Source organism: Cotesia glomerata, linkage group LG1 (genome assembly GCF_020080835.1).
Source record: "Cotesia glomerata isolate CgM1 linkage group LG1, MPM_Cglom_v2.3, whole genome shotgun sequence".
NCBI classification, from domain to species: domain Eukaryota; kingdom Metazoa; phylum Arthropoda; class Insecta; order Hymenoptera; family Braconidae; genus Cotesia; species Cotesia glomerata.
The window spans coordinates 30,882,791-30,899,623 of NC_058158.1; the positions used below are offsets into that span (position 1 = coordinate 30,882,791).

At 24.7% G+C, this 16,833-nt stretch overlaps 1 protein-coding gene and 1 long non-coding RNA gene across 2 annotated transcripts in view; one reads left to right on the forward strand and one right to left on the reverse strand.

Moving 5' to 3' along the window:
• Positions 1 to 7,902: 7,902 nt before the first annotated feature.
• Positions 7,903 to 16,833, reverse strand: part of LOC123275435 — a 322,124-nt gene continuing 313,193 nt past the window's right edge. Inside the window, exons 8-9 of the transcript XR_006511696.1 lie at positions 8,949 to 9,033; positions 7,903 to 8,373 (exon numbers count right to left, since the gene is read on the reverse strand). The gene's annotated coding sequence lies outside the window, so the exon portion shown is untranslated. The remainder of the gene's footprint in view (positions 8,374 to 8,948; positions 9,034 to 16,833) is intronic.
• LOC123275501 lies at positions 13,046 to 15,224 on the forward strand. The gene is made up of 4 exons (XR_006511697.1): positions 13,046 to 13,253; positions 13,545 to 13,644; positions 13,726 to 13,798; positions 15,100 to 15,224. It is a non-coding gene; the product is annotated as an uncharacterized LOC123275501 (long non-coding RNA).

Sequence of the window (16,833 nt, forward strand, 5' to 3'; positions counted from 1 at the left end):
GGGGCGGAATTTAATCATAAATACCAATAAATTTTATATTAATTGTTTATTTTAGTGTACTCGGAAATGTTTAACCGCAACCAGTGGGTCTTTATCATTATTATTAATTTCTTCTTGTTAACACATTTGATTAGTGAACATCACATTGCTTTTATATCAAGTTCACACAGTATTTTTCATTATTCATAATTAATTAATATAATGAAATGTATGAGCAGTTTTTGAGACGAATTAATTTTATATTATTGTATCAATTAATTTATTATTTATTTATTTAGTAGCTAGTAATTTTAAATAGATTTTATTAATGATAAATATTTTTACTGACTAACAAACTACGAAGTTTTTAATAAAAAAACACATTGAATCATCTCAAAAACAACCCTTACACTGTTTTAAAGACAGTCGTACTTATTATTTATTATTTTTTTAAACTTCTTTTGGTTCCTTTACACAGTTCGACATGCCAGCATATTCGTACAATACTCAAAAACACTCATGCGACCACGTCATTTAAATTAAATAAAAAAAAGATGAAAATTAAATAATTACATATATTTATCCATTTATGAGCTTTAATTTCAGGAAAAATAATATCAGAAATTTATTATTTAATAAGTTTATTTTTTATTTAATCGAGGTAATATTTTAATGCTATTAACGCTAATGAATATCTAAAATATTGAATTTATATGCTCATTTATACAAATATTAAATGTATGAGTGTTAAAATAAGGACGGGGATAAGAGATATTTTCGTTCCATTATAATTTTTTGAATATATTAAACTTATAAATAAATATCGTCGTTGTACAATTTTTTCATTTATTTTCATTTTTATCGTCAAATTTTTTATACTATTCAATTAGTTCTTAATAAAAAAAAAAATATTCCATAAATATTAAAAATTTATTTCATTTTTTTATCGATCTTAATTATAATTAATAAAATAACTAAAAATAAAATATCATCACATGTATTAATTTTTTTGTAATTAATAAAAAAGAGCATTGGACACCATTATTTTTTTTCTCTATTTATTCATTTATTTAGTATCAATTATTTATCTGATTCTCGGCAGTACACTTATTATTAATAAACACTAAGTGCGAATGTCCAGTGATTCATATATTTATTAATATTAATATAAATAATAAAAAAAAAATTTTTTTAATTTAGCGTAAAAATACTGACGTTCGCACTTGAAAAAATTTTTAAAAATTAATCCCTTTTAATTAATCTCTTTAATCTCATTACTTTATCCGTCTAATGCTATACGAAAAATGATTATTACAATATTATTATTTATATATTTATATGTATTTATATATATTTATATTTATATATAATACAATCTACATTACAGTTCTAATTTTCGAAAAATAATATTACAATATTTATATATAAATAGTGTAGTTGTGTAAGTGTAAGTGTTAATGTAAGTATATTATTGTTCAACGTGTACCGTCAATCATTTATAATTTTATTTTATTAATTTATATGTTTAAAATCCTCCATATATCCTCTTATCCCCACCGACTGTTACGTCGTATTATTTTTCATTATATAATATGTATTAATAAAAATTAATCCACTCAATTTAATTTTAATTACATTTTTTAACGTGACTGTTATTTAAATTTATTTATTTATATCGAACGGAAAAAAAAAATTTACATGATTTATATTTTATTGCTCATGTAAATTTAAATACAGATTATTTATTAAAACAGCCACTGATAAATAAAATCATTACAATAATAAAAAAAACAAGTCGTAAAATTTTATTTCATTCACAATCACGCCGTATTCATTTTAATTATCATCCCATTTATTTAAATTTTAAATGTTTTCATTTTCAGCAGCTAAATGTTTATCACTAATAATAACTGTGTGTAAGTGTAATTGTTAAATCGCTAGTCGTTTTTCCTCTTTACTTTTATTTTACTTGAATAACAACCACTTTCAAAAATCAATTTTTGTTTTTATTTTTTCTTTTGCAATCTATTAATTTTATTTTTTTCACTAGATATATCACAAACTGCCGGTGATTAACATAAATCATGAGGTTTTGCATCAAATATCGAGTAACTAATATCAATAATCAATAATAGTCATCACGGTGTCTTGGACACTAGTGTTGTGTCAGTCTTATCACTTACATTCGGTTATAATTATTATTTTAATTACAGTTATTATCTCGAATTTTTTTATTTATTTATTTTCTTTTATTTTGATACAAATCCAAGATTTATCACCGTTTAAAAGTATAACATTAAGGATTACAAGTTAATCAATTACATCACCGAGGTCGAGGTACATTTTATTTTATATAAATAATTATCTACGAATTTCATTATAAATCATAGACAAAAAAAAACCTGACCGTTTATATTAGTTACATATCGTCTTCATTAACGACTGCAGTTTCATTGTTTATTTATTTATTTAAATACCCTACTAATTATCATAATTTATAATTATAAACTTATCATGCTGTCATTGAGAACTTTATTTATTTATCTTTTTATTTAAAGTGTAAATATTAATAATTGTTATCTTAAATATTAGGCGACTTTTTTAGATTTGTTCAATAACCCAGTTACCTCCATACAAGTTTTTCTAATTAAATAATAATAAATTTAGATTTTTTTGTTTGTTTTCTATTTTAATATTTTTTTTATTTTGGATTTTTTAAATATTTTTTATAGAACTTGTAGTCAAGGGGGGAGAAAACGCCTTTATGGCAACAAAATCTGCTATAAGCTCAGATATTAGATTTAAATATAATAGTAATAATAATTAATAATAGATGTTATTATTATAATAGTTTACTTTATTAATAAGTAAATCTGCAAAGGACCTATCAAGCTTTTGTTGCGTGTAGCCGCGAAGCTTGCTAATTATTATTAAATTGTATGCGATTTGCAAATGAATACAGTTTAAAAAATTCATACAATCCAAACTTCTAAATTTAGACTCTGAGAAGACTAAGATTAAATGGTATGTAGTATTTAATCTATCGGTAATAATAATTAACAATATTTAAACAGTAAAAACTACAGCGAGTATGATAATAGTTTTTTTTTTTATATTTTTATTTTTTTATTTTACTAAGCAAGTCTATCTAAATCCAAGATTAAAGATTCCTTGAATAATGTATTAACATTTAAAGTTAATTATGTTTTTAAAAAGATACCATACGCAGTCATAAATATACATACGGTATATATATTTGCATATAATCATACAAAGCTCTACACCGTGGAAGAATTTCAATGGACGTCAGAAAAAACTATGATTGAAGTTTAAAATAAAAAGTTTTTTATTAAGTGTTATTAATATGCAAATTTACGTTTAATAATTTGCATAAAAGCGTTTGCTGTTTTATTGTTACTAAAAATTTTATTTTAAGTCGACTTGTCGAGAAATTTTTTTTTTTTTTTACGACTAACAAACATTTTATAATTTACTGTAATTTTAATTTAAACGAAATTTAGTTAGACTCTGAACTTAAGAATTCATTAGTCTAATTTTTTTTTATTTTTTTCATAACTAAGCTAATAAAACAGAAGTTTATTTTTATCCCGTTGAAATCAAAAGTAACATTTTACCTGACGATATTTTATTTAAAATAAATTTTCTATAAATCAAAAAAATTTTTAATAATTAACTTTTTTTTGTTTTTCAACAAAACTGAATTTTTTATCATAATTTTTCGAATATAAGATCAATTAAAACTAATTTTAATGACACACATGAATTAATTATTATTACAAAACAGAAGTACGGATGAATTAACATCTAAATGTAATTGCAAGACCGTAATTTGGCTAATTTAATTTCAACGAGACAAAAACACCATAATCAAGTAATTGTTTAAAGCTCAGTGCGCGTTAAGCTGAATTAAATCAAGATATTTATATTAATCAATTAATTATTCAAACATCGACAGAATAATTAAGAATTACATAAAAAAAAGTAAGTAACTAATGATTGAGCGTAACCGAGAATATTTGATTTAGAATTTGTGTCTATGTTGTTTTAATTGAGAGTTCTATTTACTGAGTAGCATTCGTGATTGCACAAAGCAAGCTTATGAACACTTATTAATAAGCGTTTTGTAGCAGAAGTTTATTTATTTTCTTTCTTAACAAATTACAGAGTAGAGCGTCAGCAAGCTAGCCTGAGCGGTAATAACGCTGGTAATTAAGGCAATGTTTAAGTTCCAGTGCATTGGGAAGTACAAGTAGATAAACTTGACACAGCCTAGTTGTCACCAGTAAGCTTAATTCAAGTGTAACTGATTGAATATACTTGTTTCTTTTTTTTTTTATCATATTTTTAGTTATAAATTGCCTCGTAGTTGCGTACAGCAGCAGCTAAAACCCTTGACTCAAGTTAGGAAGCTCAAACTTCAACAGGTTTCATCAACTTTTTTACTTCTGTTAGGTTTTATTAATTTATTAATTTTTTTTTTTTTTTTTAATTGGTTCAAGGACTCGGGAATATTGCCACAAGTTTATCGGATAGAGCACTTTGTTTATTTACACCTTTTTACTTTTAAAATGCTAAACAAACTTTAACTTGTTAATTCAAGGGAAAGATATGTCCGCTTTTGCTTTTTGTTTTCGTTCTGTTCAAAACTTTTCATGTCAATTATTTAAAAATTGAATTCAAAAATTAAAAAAAAAAAAATAAAAATATTAAATTAAAAATTTATAATTTAAATCGCCTAGAAAATTTTAAATCTAATCGTCGATTAGCGAAGATTTCACTTAAATTTTAATCAACTAATTTTTAATTTATTTATTCCTATATTTATTAATTTAAATTTAAATATACTTATGTATAGAGTAATAATAATTAAAATAATAATAATAAGTTTTTCTATTTACAGGCTAAGTTAGGCTACGGATGAACTCGTCCGTTTTATCCTTTTCCGTCTAGAATCGTTATTTATCATTTTCTTCTTATCTAGTTTCATCATGACTTAGTGCGTTTAAATAACAAGTTTTTTTTTAATTTTTAAAATAAAAAAGAAGAAGCAAGTTCATTTTTGTTTTTGATTTAAATAATTATTGGAAGTAAGATTTTTAATATAATAATAATAATAATAATAATAATAATAAAACATGACAAAGACATCTTACATTCTTGTAACCACACAGCCAAGTACATACACATTTAAATAATGACACAAGAAATCAATTTAAAAGTATTATATCGGAGCGTAATTAAAAAAAATTAACAGAATAAAAAAATAAAATAATATTAAAAAATTTGGATTATTCACTCAAATATTACTTTATCATTTTTAATTAGTGTAATGTCTATAAATATGTACATGAGTAATTTACAGAGTACTCGACTATTACGTCCAATAACCATCCTTATAATCTTTCCCTTTTTTATTTTTTTATTTATTATTAATAATTATAATTATTAATAAAAAAAAAAAAAACGAGACTAACCATCGGTACTTGTTATAAATTTAAAAGTTTGATAGTGGCGTTTGATTCAGTAAATGCTGTACAGGAAAATTTACCATTTAGTTTAAAAACTGTTCCATTCTCTATTTAAATATAGTCGTTATTTATTTTAGTTCTATTTTCATCAATAACAATATTTTTTTTTCCGTTCTATTATTCATTTAAATTTGTCAAATAATCATCATCATTTATCACCTAAATTTAAGTGAATCAACAAGTCTTTATTTAATACTACTGATTGATAATTTATTATCGAGTAGTAAAAAAAATCGGTGCTGTTGAGAGAAACGCGAAAGACCTCGACCCATAGCAATGACTAGTTTAAACATTTTAGCTTTTAGTTTTAACTTCTGTGTAATTCACATTCTATTTATTATGTAATATAAGTTAATCAATCAATCAATAAATTACCTGACTCGTTACACGTGCTAGGAAGACATTCCAGCATTTCTTGGACGGTTGTAAACATTTTTTAAATTATTTATGTTACTTTTAAAATAATAAAATATTTAACTTTAAAATTCAAATAATCCAATCACAAATATTTTTATTTATAAAAAATTACGATAAAAATTCATTCGATGTCGCGAGTTTTATTAATAAATAATTACTCAAAAATTTTATTTTATCACTTGGTAATTAAAGGATTTGTCATGTATTTAAAAAAAAAATAATAATTGATAATTAAAAATTGAAAATTGAAAACAAACAAGTACATAATATTAATAATCTCAAATTTATTTTCAATCAGTATTATTTGTTTATGTATCAGTCATATGAATAAATAATATCATTTTAATTAATCATAACCATAACTATTTTAATTAAATTTATTAATGATTAATAATAAATGTATATATATGTATATTTATACGCAGTAATTATTATTGTATGATCGTTGGTTAGTCACATTACTCTCAACGTTCCTGATCTTGCTCGGTTCGCTATGACATACAAATACAAATATAAATAGATACATATTTAATATTTATATGTATATCATGTTATATATATCGTATAATAATCATGCAAATTGAATAATAATAATAAAAACAATTATTTAATCGAAAATGAATGAATTAATTCAACGAGTATAAAAAATTGTCATTATTTTTTTAAATTACCTTCAAATTTTATTTAATATCTTATTGACGATTTTATTTTATTTCAAATATCTTATGTATGATTATTATAATTAATATTTATTTATTATTTCGTGACGGCTCAAGGGCCCTAGCTAGCCTACGAAACTTATGCATTACAATACAATACAATACAATTTTTATTACTACTTGCACTTATGTACACGTAATGTACTAACACGTTTGTTAGCACCGTGTATTTCGTACGTGTTCTGTGTATAAATAATATAATATATTTATTTATATTTTTATATATATATATATTTATTTATTTATATTTTTTTTTATTATTTATATTTATATTTATGTGTATGTATATATTTATATATTTAATAATTTTATTTTACTTATACTTTTATTTATATCCGCTCTTGAGGAACAAAACTTGTAACGTTTGAGAAAATTCTATTTGTGATCGAGGATTTATCGAATGTGATTTTCACTGGGATAAAACAACAAATCCCGGAAGCATTTATTTTAATTTTAATGTAAAAAAATTTAACATAACTTTGATTTTTTTTCATTTTTACTAAAAACAAATTCATTAATTTTATTTCTTACAATAACCAAATATAATTAGTGAGTATTTTTTTATAAATTTTTTAACATTAAATTAACAGCAATTTGACTCGATTTTGTTCGATTTTTTGTATTATAATTAGTAACACAATAGTAATTAATCATACTAATTTATAAACAATGTTAAAAATAACAAAACAAAAATGATAAATACTTTTGTTTCTTAAATCTAGTGGCCGGGTTCAGTTTAGGTCTGAAAATTGCACAGACAGTTAAAACTAATCGAATCCATTGAAATAATTATTAATTTAACATTAAATAATAATAATAACTAATAATATCAGAAAAAAATTATGCATAAAATTAATTATTGTCATCTGTCGATGATGGATTAAAAAAAAAATTAATAAAAATGATAAATTCCAATGGCTTCGTATAATAATAAAACTGCACTGCATAACTTAAAATACTTGTAACAAAATAATAAAAATAAAATAGTCATGTCTCATCTGCGTTATGCCTATATAAATGTTTAAAACTAAGTTGTCTATATAACAGCACCAGAATTACACAGTCGAGCTATATAAACATTATTTTAATTATTTTAATCAATTAATTAATTAATAATTATTTTATTTTATTTTTTCTGCTGACGGATTTAGGTGTTCAAGGGGTGTGTATCTTAGGCCATCGTATCCCGGTATTGCATGAAGATAGTAGATCAATTTTGATGAAGAGCTCGTGTTGTCTTAGGAGGATCTCTGTAGATTGGTATAGATCCTCAATTCCTTGTACAACGGCATCATTTTCTCGTCGAGTGTATGTGTAGCCAGTCCCTCACTTAATTCGTTCCTCACGCCAAAGTGTACCGACTTGTGTAACATGTAGCATGTATGTTGTATGTATTATGTTATATACTGTGTCTAGTAATATTAATAACTTGTAGTAGTATTTTAGTATTAATAGTTGTAATAGTAGTAGTAGTATAAGTATTAGGAGTAGGAGTAGGAGTAGGAGGAGTAGTAGTAGTAGTAGTAGTAGTTGAAGTAGACGTAGACGTAGTAGTGTAGACTAGGAGCTTGAGGAAGCGCTGATAGCCATCAAGGGTGCCGGCGGCAATGCCACCGGTATGTGGTAATATTTACACTGGGGCCGCATACAGGCACCTTTTACGGCGTCTCTGCACACGGTCACGCGGTTATCCACCACCTCCACATTTCCTGAAACCAACAGACATCAGATAACACCTGATTAAACATTACACCAACTATTATTAAATTTTAAGAGTACATGTTTTGTTTTTAATCATTAATTTACTTTCTTTTATTTTATCCTGTTTTTTTTTTTTTTTTTTTTTTTTTTTTTTTTTTAAGATAGCGAAAGTAACATGTGTATGTAATAGATCATTTTTCAAAATTAACATTATATTTAAGAGATTAAAAATTTTCTAAATTTAAATTATTTTTTATAAAAGCTTATTAATAATTTTTTTTTTATTGAATTTTCAAGTCCATAATATTCAAAAATTTTAATTAATTATTCTTCTAGATTTTATAATCCTGGATACGATAAAAATTGGCTCAATTAAGAGTAATTGAAATAATAAAAAAATTAAATATTAAAATGGTGTGACTTTTTGAGGTGTGCATTTAAAAAATTACACATAAAAAAGGTTTTAAAGATTTTTTTCTGAAAAAAATTAATTGTAATTATTGACCCAGAAAATAATTATAATCTGTTTTATTATTTTCAATTGAAATTATTGCTAAGTGAGGTGAATAAATGTAAAACTTACCGTCATAGAGATGAATGAATTTACAGGCGGGACGGTTGCACAGTTGTCGATTAAAATCTTGGCACACCGGGAGGGTGTCCAGTAACTGAAAGAAAATATTCCGGTATCTGTATACGTACTGTTCTGTTATAAATAATCTAAAGGAATTATTAGTTATAAAAAGATACAATGAACAAAGAAAAAAAAATAACTATAATATATAGAGAGGTTATGAAAATAAAATAAGGAAATTCATAAAATGACACTTGTTCACACACGCACACACTGTTCACAATCTCATACTCTGACATACTATATCCGGTTTAATAGAGCATGTAAAACATAATACATTACATGCTCTATAAAATGGATTGAACGTAAATATTAAGAGGTACTTAATAGCTAATATGATACACGAGTAGTTGAAGGTATTTTGCGATAAGCACATTCCAATTATTTTACTTTTTACTTTAGTGAAATTTTATTTATAGATATTGCAGATTTTTTTTTTTCAACTTTTTAATTCGCAAGTTTTTTATGTCAGCTCCCTCTACTCGTGTATTCTTATTATATTTAAATTTTATTTATTATGTAAAATTTGCAGTAGAACGTTATTATTATAAACTTATTTTTTGTTTTTAAAAACAGGGAAACCCTACCGCTCGTATCGTGTTTCAAATTAATTAGCAAGCTAACCTTGCGCAGTGTATAGAACAAAAATGTTTTACTTTTCATTAAAACAAAGGGCTATTGCATATTATTTTTAAAAAATTTATAATTTTAATGGCCCATAGCTGATTACAATACGTATTTAAAACATTCTCAATACATTTAGTGCAAGGGACGTGCCTATATAAAAGAGGATCCTAATTTATTCGCAAATTTAAATTTATATTTTTCATTTTATTTATTTATCTACTGTAAAAATATTTAAAAATATTATTTGCGAATTGTAAGCCCTCTCCTCAGTGGGCCATTATTACTTTCAATGACTAGACTTTATAACTTAAGTTAAAAAATAATAATTAATTATTTTTCACTTTCGCAAGTTACTTTTTTCATTATTTGTTATTTTTAAGGTAATTTTAATTTAAATAAACATCATATCATCTTTATTACAATCTGCAAAAAAATTTTTATGGTTTTGTGTGAGTCGTGTACCGAAAACTACATATTTATACGCTTTGACTAAAAATTACGCACGAATACATGCATTCCGGTAGCGAAAAATAATAATATAATATAATGATAATCAAGTTTATAAGATGCTTTAAATAATATGTATATATATCTATACATATATATATATATATATATATATATATATATATATATATATATGTAAAGTGAAGTAATGTAATGTAAATGTAAATGCATAAACTTTTAAATAAAATACGCGTATAAAATACTATTAATATTAATACAATAATAAATGTGAGCACAAATACACACACGAACACGCGTGTCTAATTGTAATAGTAATAAATGAAAAAAAAAATTAGTTTTAATTATAATAATAATTAATAATTATAATCATAATAGTAATAATTGAAAAACTGTTACAATGAATGATAATTCAGCGAGTAGATTATAAACATCCAATTAAATAGATGAAAATCGTGTTAGCAAAAAACGTTAGGTAAAGCATTATACAACCTACCAAATATTTAATCAATTAATTATTACTAATTGCGAGTAATCAAGGACGTGTAGTTATATATTTATACATACATATATATCAACATTAATTATAATAATAATTAAAATCATAATAATGATAATGATAAAAACAAAGAAAAAAATAAAAAATAAATTTAAAAACTAGAATATATGTATGTAATGAATTATAACGCGCAGAAAGGTAACTAGGCTCACCATTTAAGCGTGCAAATAAAATATAAAAGTAATTAATACATTATTATTTAATGTAAATTATAATAATAATAGTAATAATAAATGTAACGTAAGTAATAGAAAAGAAAATATAAATGTGACTCGCAAATGTTAAAACCGTGTTTAATATATCATAATATCAATATCACTATTTATATATAATATATATGTATATAATATAATATATAAATATATATCCTCCGGCGTACGTATAAAAGGAGGTATTGGGTTTTATAACAAATATATAAATGTAAGTAAGTAAGTACTTAATATATATGATGCGTATAATAGAAATTCTGGCAAATTGCTTCAAGATATGTATATATTTATATATAATTTGCTACGAACACAGAGTCTTGTCATGCAAATATAAATGGCCCGGGAGAAGGGGGCTTTGGTGCTTGGGTGATTAACGGTGCATTAACAATTTATTACCGGTAAACAAATATATAAGCGTCTTTATTGTGATAGATAAATATTATTGTTATTATTAATATTTATGTATTGTGTTAATTATAATTCATAAATCATAGTAGTTCAACTCTCAAGGCACACAATAGGACAAAAATTTTGTTTTACTTCAACACAATTCTAATTCAAAACAATTAAAAATTTGCTAATTCAACTCAAAATTTGTGATAAAAAGTACATTATTTTAATTATAAAAAATTTTAATTGTGTGTGTGCTCCGAGGGTTTAATTAAAGACTAATTATACATATTTCAAATAAAACACTTTTCAGTATATTACGACTGTGATAAACAATAGCGAATAATAAATAGTGTATGTATTTATATTTAAAACAATAAATAATATATCTAGATTGTAAATAAATAAAACAGATAACAACTTGTGGCCATTTCAGAGTGACGGATGGCGTTTATTTTTATTTTTTATAAGTAAACGTTATTTGGTTTTTATTTGGCACACGTCACCCAAGCATTTTTAGTTATCGCCAAACGCTAACTACCGCCAATTGATTCGTATACGTGAATTTTATTTAAACACTCACTTTAAAAATAATTCTAGATGAACATTTCAAATATTTATACTAAAAAATATAAAGAATACCTGGGCTGTATAATATTTACTTTACGCAACAAACCAAAGACAGATAAGTTAGCGGGAATTGGCGTGATACGAAAGATGAGGGAAATCGTAAGCTGTCAAATTAATACACGTGTATATATATTTCATTTCATTAAAAACAAAATATGTATACATGGGTATATTCTACTGCAAATAAGTTCAACACTATATTTCAACTGCGATCTCCGCAACCATAACAGCAATACAGCCAATTTTAATAATTAATAAAAAGTAGTACATATGCCTTATATCAATAGTATCGAAGTTCCGAAAGCTATAATATTAAATAGTATATTTTAATTTAATATATTTATTATATTATTATATACTTGTGTGTCATTGAAATAAAGTTTAATACTGTTTCTAGTATAAATTAAATGAAAAATAAAAGTATAAAACACAAAGTTTACAATCGCGTGCGTGCAAATGCGATTCGTTTAGCATTCACTGCTTTCTTCCAATCATAATTAAATTACATAATTATCAATCACGATTTACAGTATAATTTGTAGTGAGAATAGTAATAATAAAAATATTAAAAAAAAATTTTTCTAAAATTTAAACTAAATTAATAATAATAAAAAGTATAAATAATATGCGTAAAAGCTGACTACGAAAGCAAAAGTAATAATGCACGATGCGATATTTAATAATATTCATACTTGCGCCATTATATATTTATGACAACAAAATCGCGTGATAGCTACGTTTTGTTATCTTTTGTTTTTATTGTTTCAATGACAATAATCCTCGATCTCTAAGCTGAGAAAAAATGATAAAAATGTAACATTACGTCCTCGTAAAAAATGATAAATAAAATGTCTAAGTAACATAATTATTCATAACACTATCGATTGTTTATGTTAAGCGATAAATTACTGATATATTACTGATATTAACTATAACCGAAGACAAATATTAATTAATAATATATATAATTAAAATATACTAACGAAGTAAAATTTATACAAGCTTGCTACAATTGAATTTTCGATATCTTCAGGCTTTTTAGAGTTAATGTCAAATTATAGTTCAATAATCACGATTGTAACTACAATTATCGTTACATCTATTATTATTTTATAATAATAATGATAATAATTATAATAATGATTGCATTTATGATAATAGACAAACACCAGGTAATATGCAGTGGTTATTCGTAGTTATAGTTGCGGTGAGCAGTCGTGAGGGAGACGCCCCCAAAAGCTACGTGTTAGCTGAGGTTAATGAGGACTAAAGACAATTGTTTAAATATAAACAAATAAGCAAATTTAGTGAATACTTGAGTGAAATATTTCGATCAATAAATAAAATTGCCCTTTATCCTCTTTATCCTCAAAGGTTAGCAGCATTAACATATCAGGCCTGTATTATTCAAATCAAATCCGTAATTAAATGTAATAACAATAAAGAAGACGCATGTAATAGTGACAAGTAATAATTAAGTGGTTGGAGTAAATAAAGAAAGATTAAAATTGAAAACAAAAACAAAAAAAAATGATACAAAAAATTATTATGTAAATATTTATGGTTGATAATAAGAGGGAACTTAATACGGATTTTGAGAGTATAATAATAAAGACCTGATGTAGGGTAAAAACTGGTTACAATAATGAGTCTACCTGTCCGCAGCTGTCTGTGTAGACGACACAGTGAGCGTTTTGAGGGACCACATGGGCCCCGACAGTGGCTAAGGCTGCTAAGGCGATCCACATGCAGCAAACGAGGCAGTGTTCGTACGATTTTTTTTTCATTATATTGATTTTTATTTTATTATTTATTTATTTATTTATGTTTTTTTTGGTACCATCAGAATAGCAAATTCAGTACAGAACGCACCAAATCAAAGGGAGGAGCAAGTTTGATGTCCCCTCCAGGCCACCCAGGTACATGTCCGAATAATTTGAAACGTGGCAGCAATTACAACAGGCGTGTAGAAACAATACGAAAGTTTACAATTTAATATTCAAGCGTTTAATTATATTTTATATATTAAATAAATTTAAATTATAATAAATTATATTAAAATGCGTACATCAATAATAATTATTGGCCAATGTTCAGTTGGTTTTTAGGCCAATTTTTTTTTTTTAGGTATTTAGTTGAATTTTTTGAGGTCAAGTCATAAAAGATTTTTGTATCAACGGGCAATTATTTACCAAGTTTGTAAATAAATTTAAAATAATGTTTTTTTGATGACAATTTGTGGTAAATAGTTGACCGATAGCGGACGCCAATTGGTGTGAAACAATTAATTGAATTGAATTTAATTTAATTGAACAAGCAAATTTTACGCGGAGTTAATTAATTGCCGAAATTAAAATGCCAATTTGTTTGTTTTTATAAATAAAGTATTAGTGATGACGCGTTTAAAATAATTGGTTGTAATTATTTGAGTAGAAAAAACCAAGTGCAGACCATCAGTTGGCGATCCAGCGTGTCGTCGTGAGAGATGACGGGCCCAACACCAAAAATTTAATTATTTCGTTCATGACAATCAGGCAGAAATAGAAGAATAAATGTTTATATTCAATATAACAACAACGATAATAATAATAGTAACAATAATAATAATAGTAATAATATATAATATATAAATAATAATATATAATAATAATAGTAATGATAATGATAATAGTAAAAAAAATAAAAAAAAAATGATAATAGTAATGATAATAATAATAATAATAATAATAATAATAATAATAATAATAATAATAATAATAGTAATAGAAAAAAAAAATTTTTTTAAATAAAAATAATAATAATGTAATAAAATATTAATGAATGTTTTTTTTGGTATGTATAAGGAGCAATGCAAAAGTACGATGTAAAATCAAATCACGCAGATATAATTGATCAATTTGCGGCAGTGAATGCAGCATTTGGTGGATATATTGCGTAGTGCAAATTCATTTATAATTATTATTATAATTTATCACGAGTAAATATAAATCCACAATCGCCATATGATAGAAGAGCATTAAGATTTATAATTAATTTGTTATTTATGTATTTGTTTTAAAATTATTATTAATTTTTATTTAAAAGAATAAATAAAGTGAGTTACCGATAGTTTATGGATCGGGTGATGTCGGATTTTTTTATTGGACAGGAGCAAGTCAGGATAGGCAGGGTTGCGATAGGAGAGCATTCCAGTGTAATTTTAAAATATATTATTTTTTAGGAAGTGTTGGTTCAGTTCAAAGACGTGCGGCGAATCCAGGCGAAGGCAAGCATGAAACAGAAAGTTCAAAGAGAGATCATGAACGGATTTGAGTAACATGCACCACTAAAATAAATAAATAAATTTTAAATAACAAAATATATATTAAATTAAATTAAATTAAACTATGAGTTGCATTAGGAAATTGGTGTTTTAATTTGCTTGCTTGCACATCAGCTTTACAAAATTATTTTAATATTGATATTAATATATAGACGAATAAAATGTTAATAAGAGTAATGCGGTAGCTGTTATGCAAACACGTGAGCTTTAAAACGAAAATATAAAGTAATTATACTTAAATTAGTGGCATTAATTATATTAATAACTTGCAAACGCAAAGATTAATTTAACAGTAGTGATAATAATATAAATTATGAAGGAATAAAAGTAATGTTGCGTGTTTAAAAAACTATGATTTACAAATTGTTTGTGTCGCACATGCTCTAGTTTTTTAAAAAAATTTATAAGTTGATGTTTGATATATGCATTCCTGTGGGTCTTGAGTAAATTACCAAGAGTTAAGTATAAGTGAAATAAAAGAGTAGAGGTAGAGTAATAATAAAAAAAAAAAAGAAAAAAAAATAATGAAAAGAAGTGAAATAAAAATCAGGAGAGAACAACAGCTTAGTAAAGTAGCAATTTATTACGCTAAGAAATAGCTATTTCACTTGAACTCGGTACTCGCTCACTTGGATATTTTGAAAGTAGCATATGGCGATGTTACGATCTACTACGGACTCCGGATGGAATCACAACTTCTGTTTGTCCAGTCAGCGTCCGATGTACCTTTTAAAGCCTGGATGCGGCAAAGCTGCAACAACTTACTTGCTATGCAGAGCTTTTTACTTTTTAGTGTTCAGGAAAAGAAATAGTGTGCATATATATTTTTCAAGTGATTGCTAATAAATTACGAAAAAACACACACAGACACAGATATATATATATATATATATATATATATATTGTATTTTATATGCTATATATATTTAGTCTTTTCTTTTTTTATACTAGCTGGATAATACAAAAATATTTATCTTTCTCTAACGATGTTTTTTTCTTTTCACTTGAAAATTTTTTTTTTTTTTTTATATGTGTGTGTATAGTAGTATAAATATTCAACTAGTGCAAATAATGATGCGTCATATTTATATATGAGACGGCTGAAGCATTAATATAGGTTTTACAAATATAAACGATGCACGTGGCGTATCTCGTGCATTTAATATATATTCTACAGCAGAATAACAATTTTATAAGCCAGTTAAAAAGGAGAAGGAAATATTTCATTGTACCACCGATGTTACCATTAATTTTATAAATTTAATTACTTTTTTGTTAATGTAACAATCCATACATCTAGTAATTTATTAAGTATTATATAATTTTTTTTTCTTAATACGGCGATTGTTTGTATGATTAATTTAATTTAATAAAATAAAAAAAAAAGTAATCCAGTGGTCTTTGATTTTCTTGTCTGATTTTGATCCCTCGTACCATGAAGTTTCGCATCTAAAGCGCTGAAAAGCCTTGGAAAGGAACCAGAGACAGGAGATAGTGGTGCAAGGGGCAGTTTAGCACACAATCACTAGCGAACTCAAAGGTTCTGATAAATTTAAACTTGAGCTTTTCTCGGTGGTACTCGTGATGTATACATATATATTAATACATGTATACATGTATATATATATATAT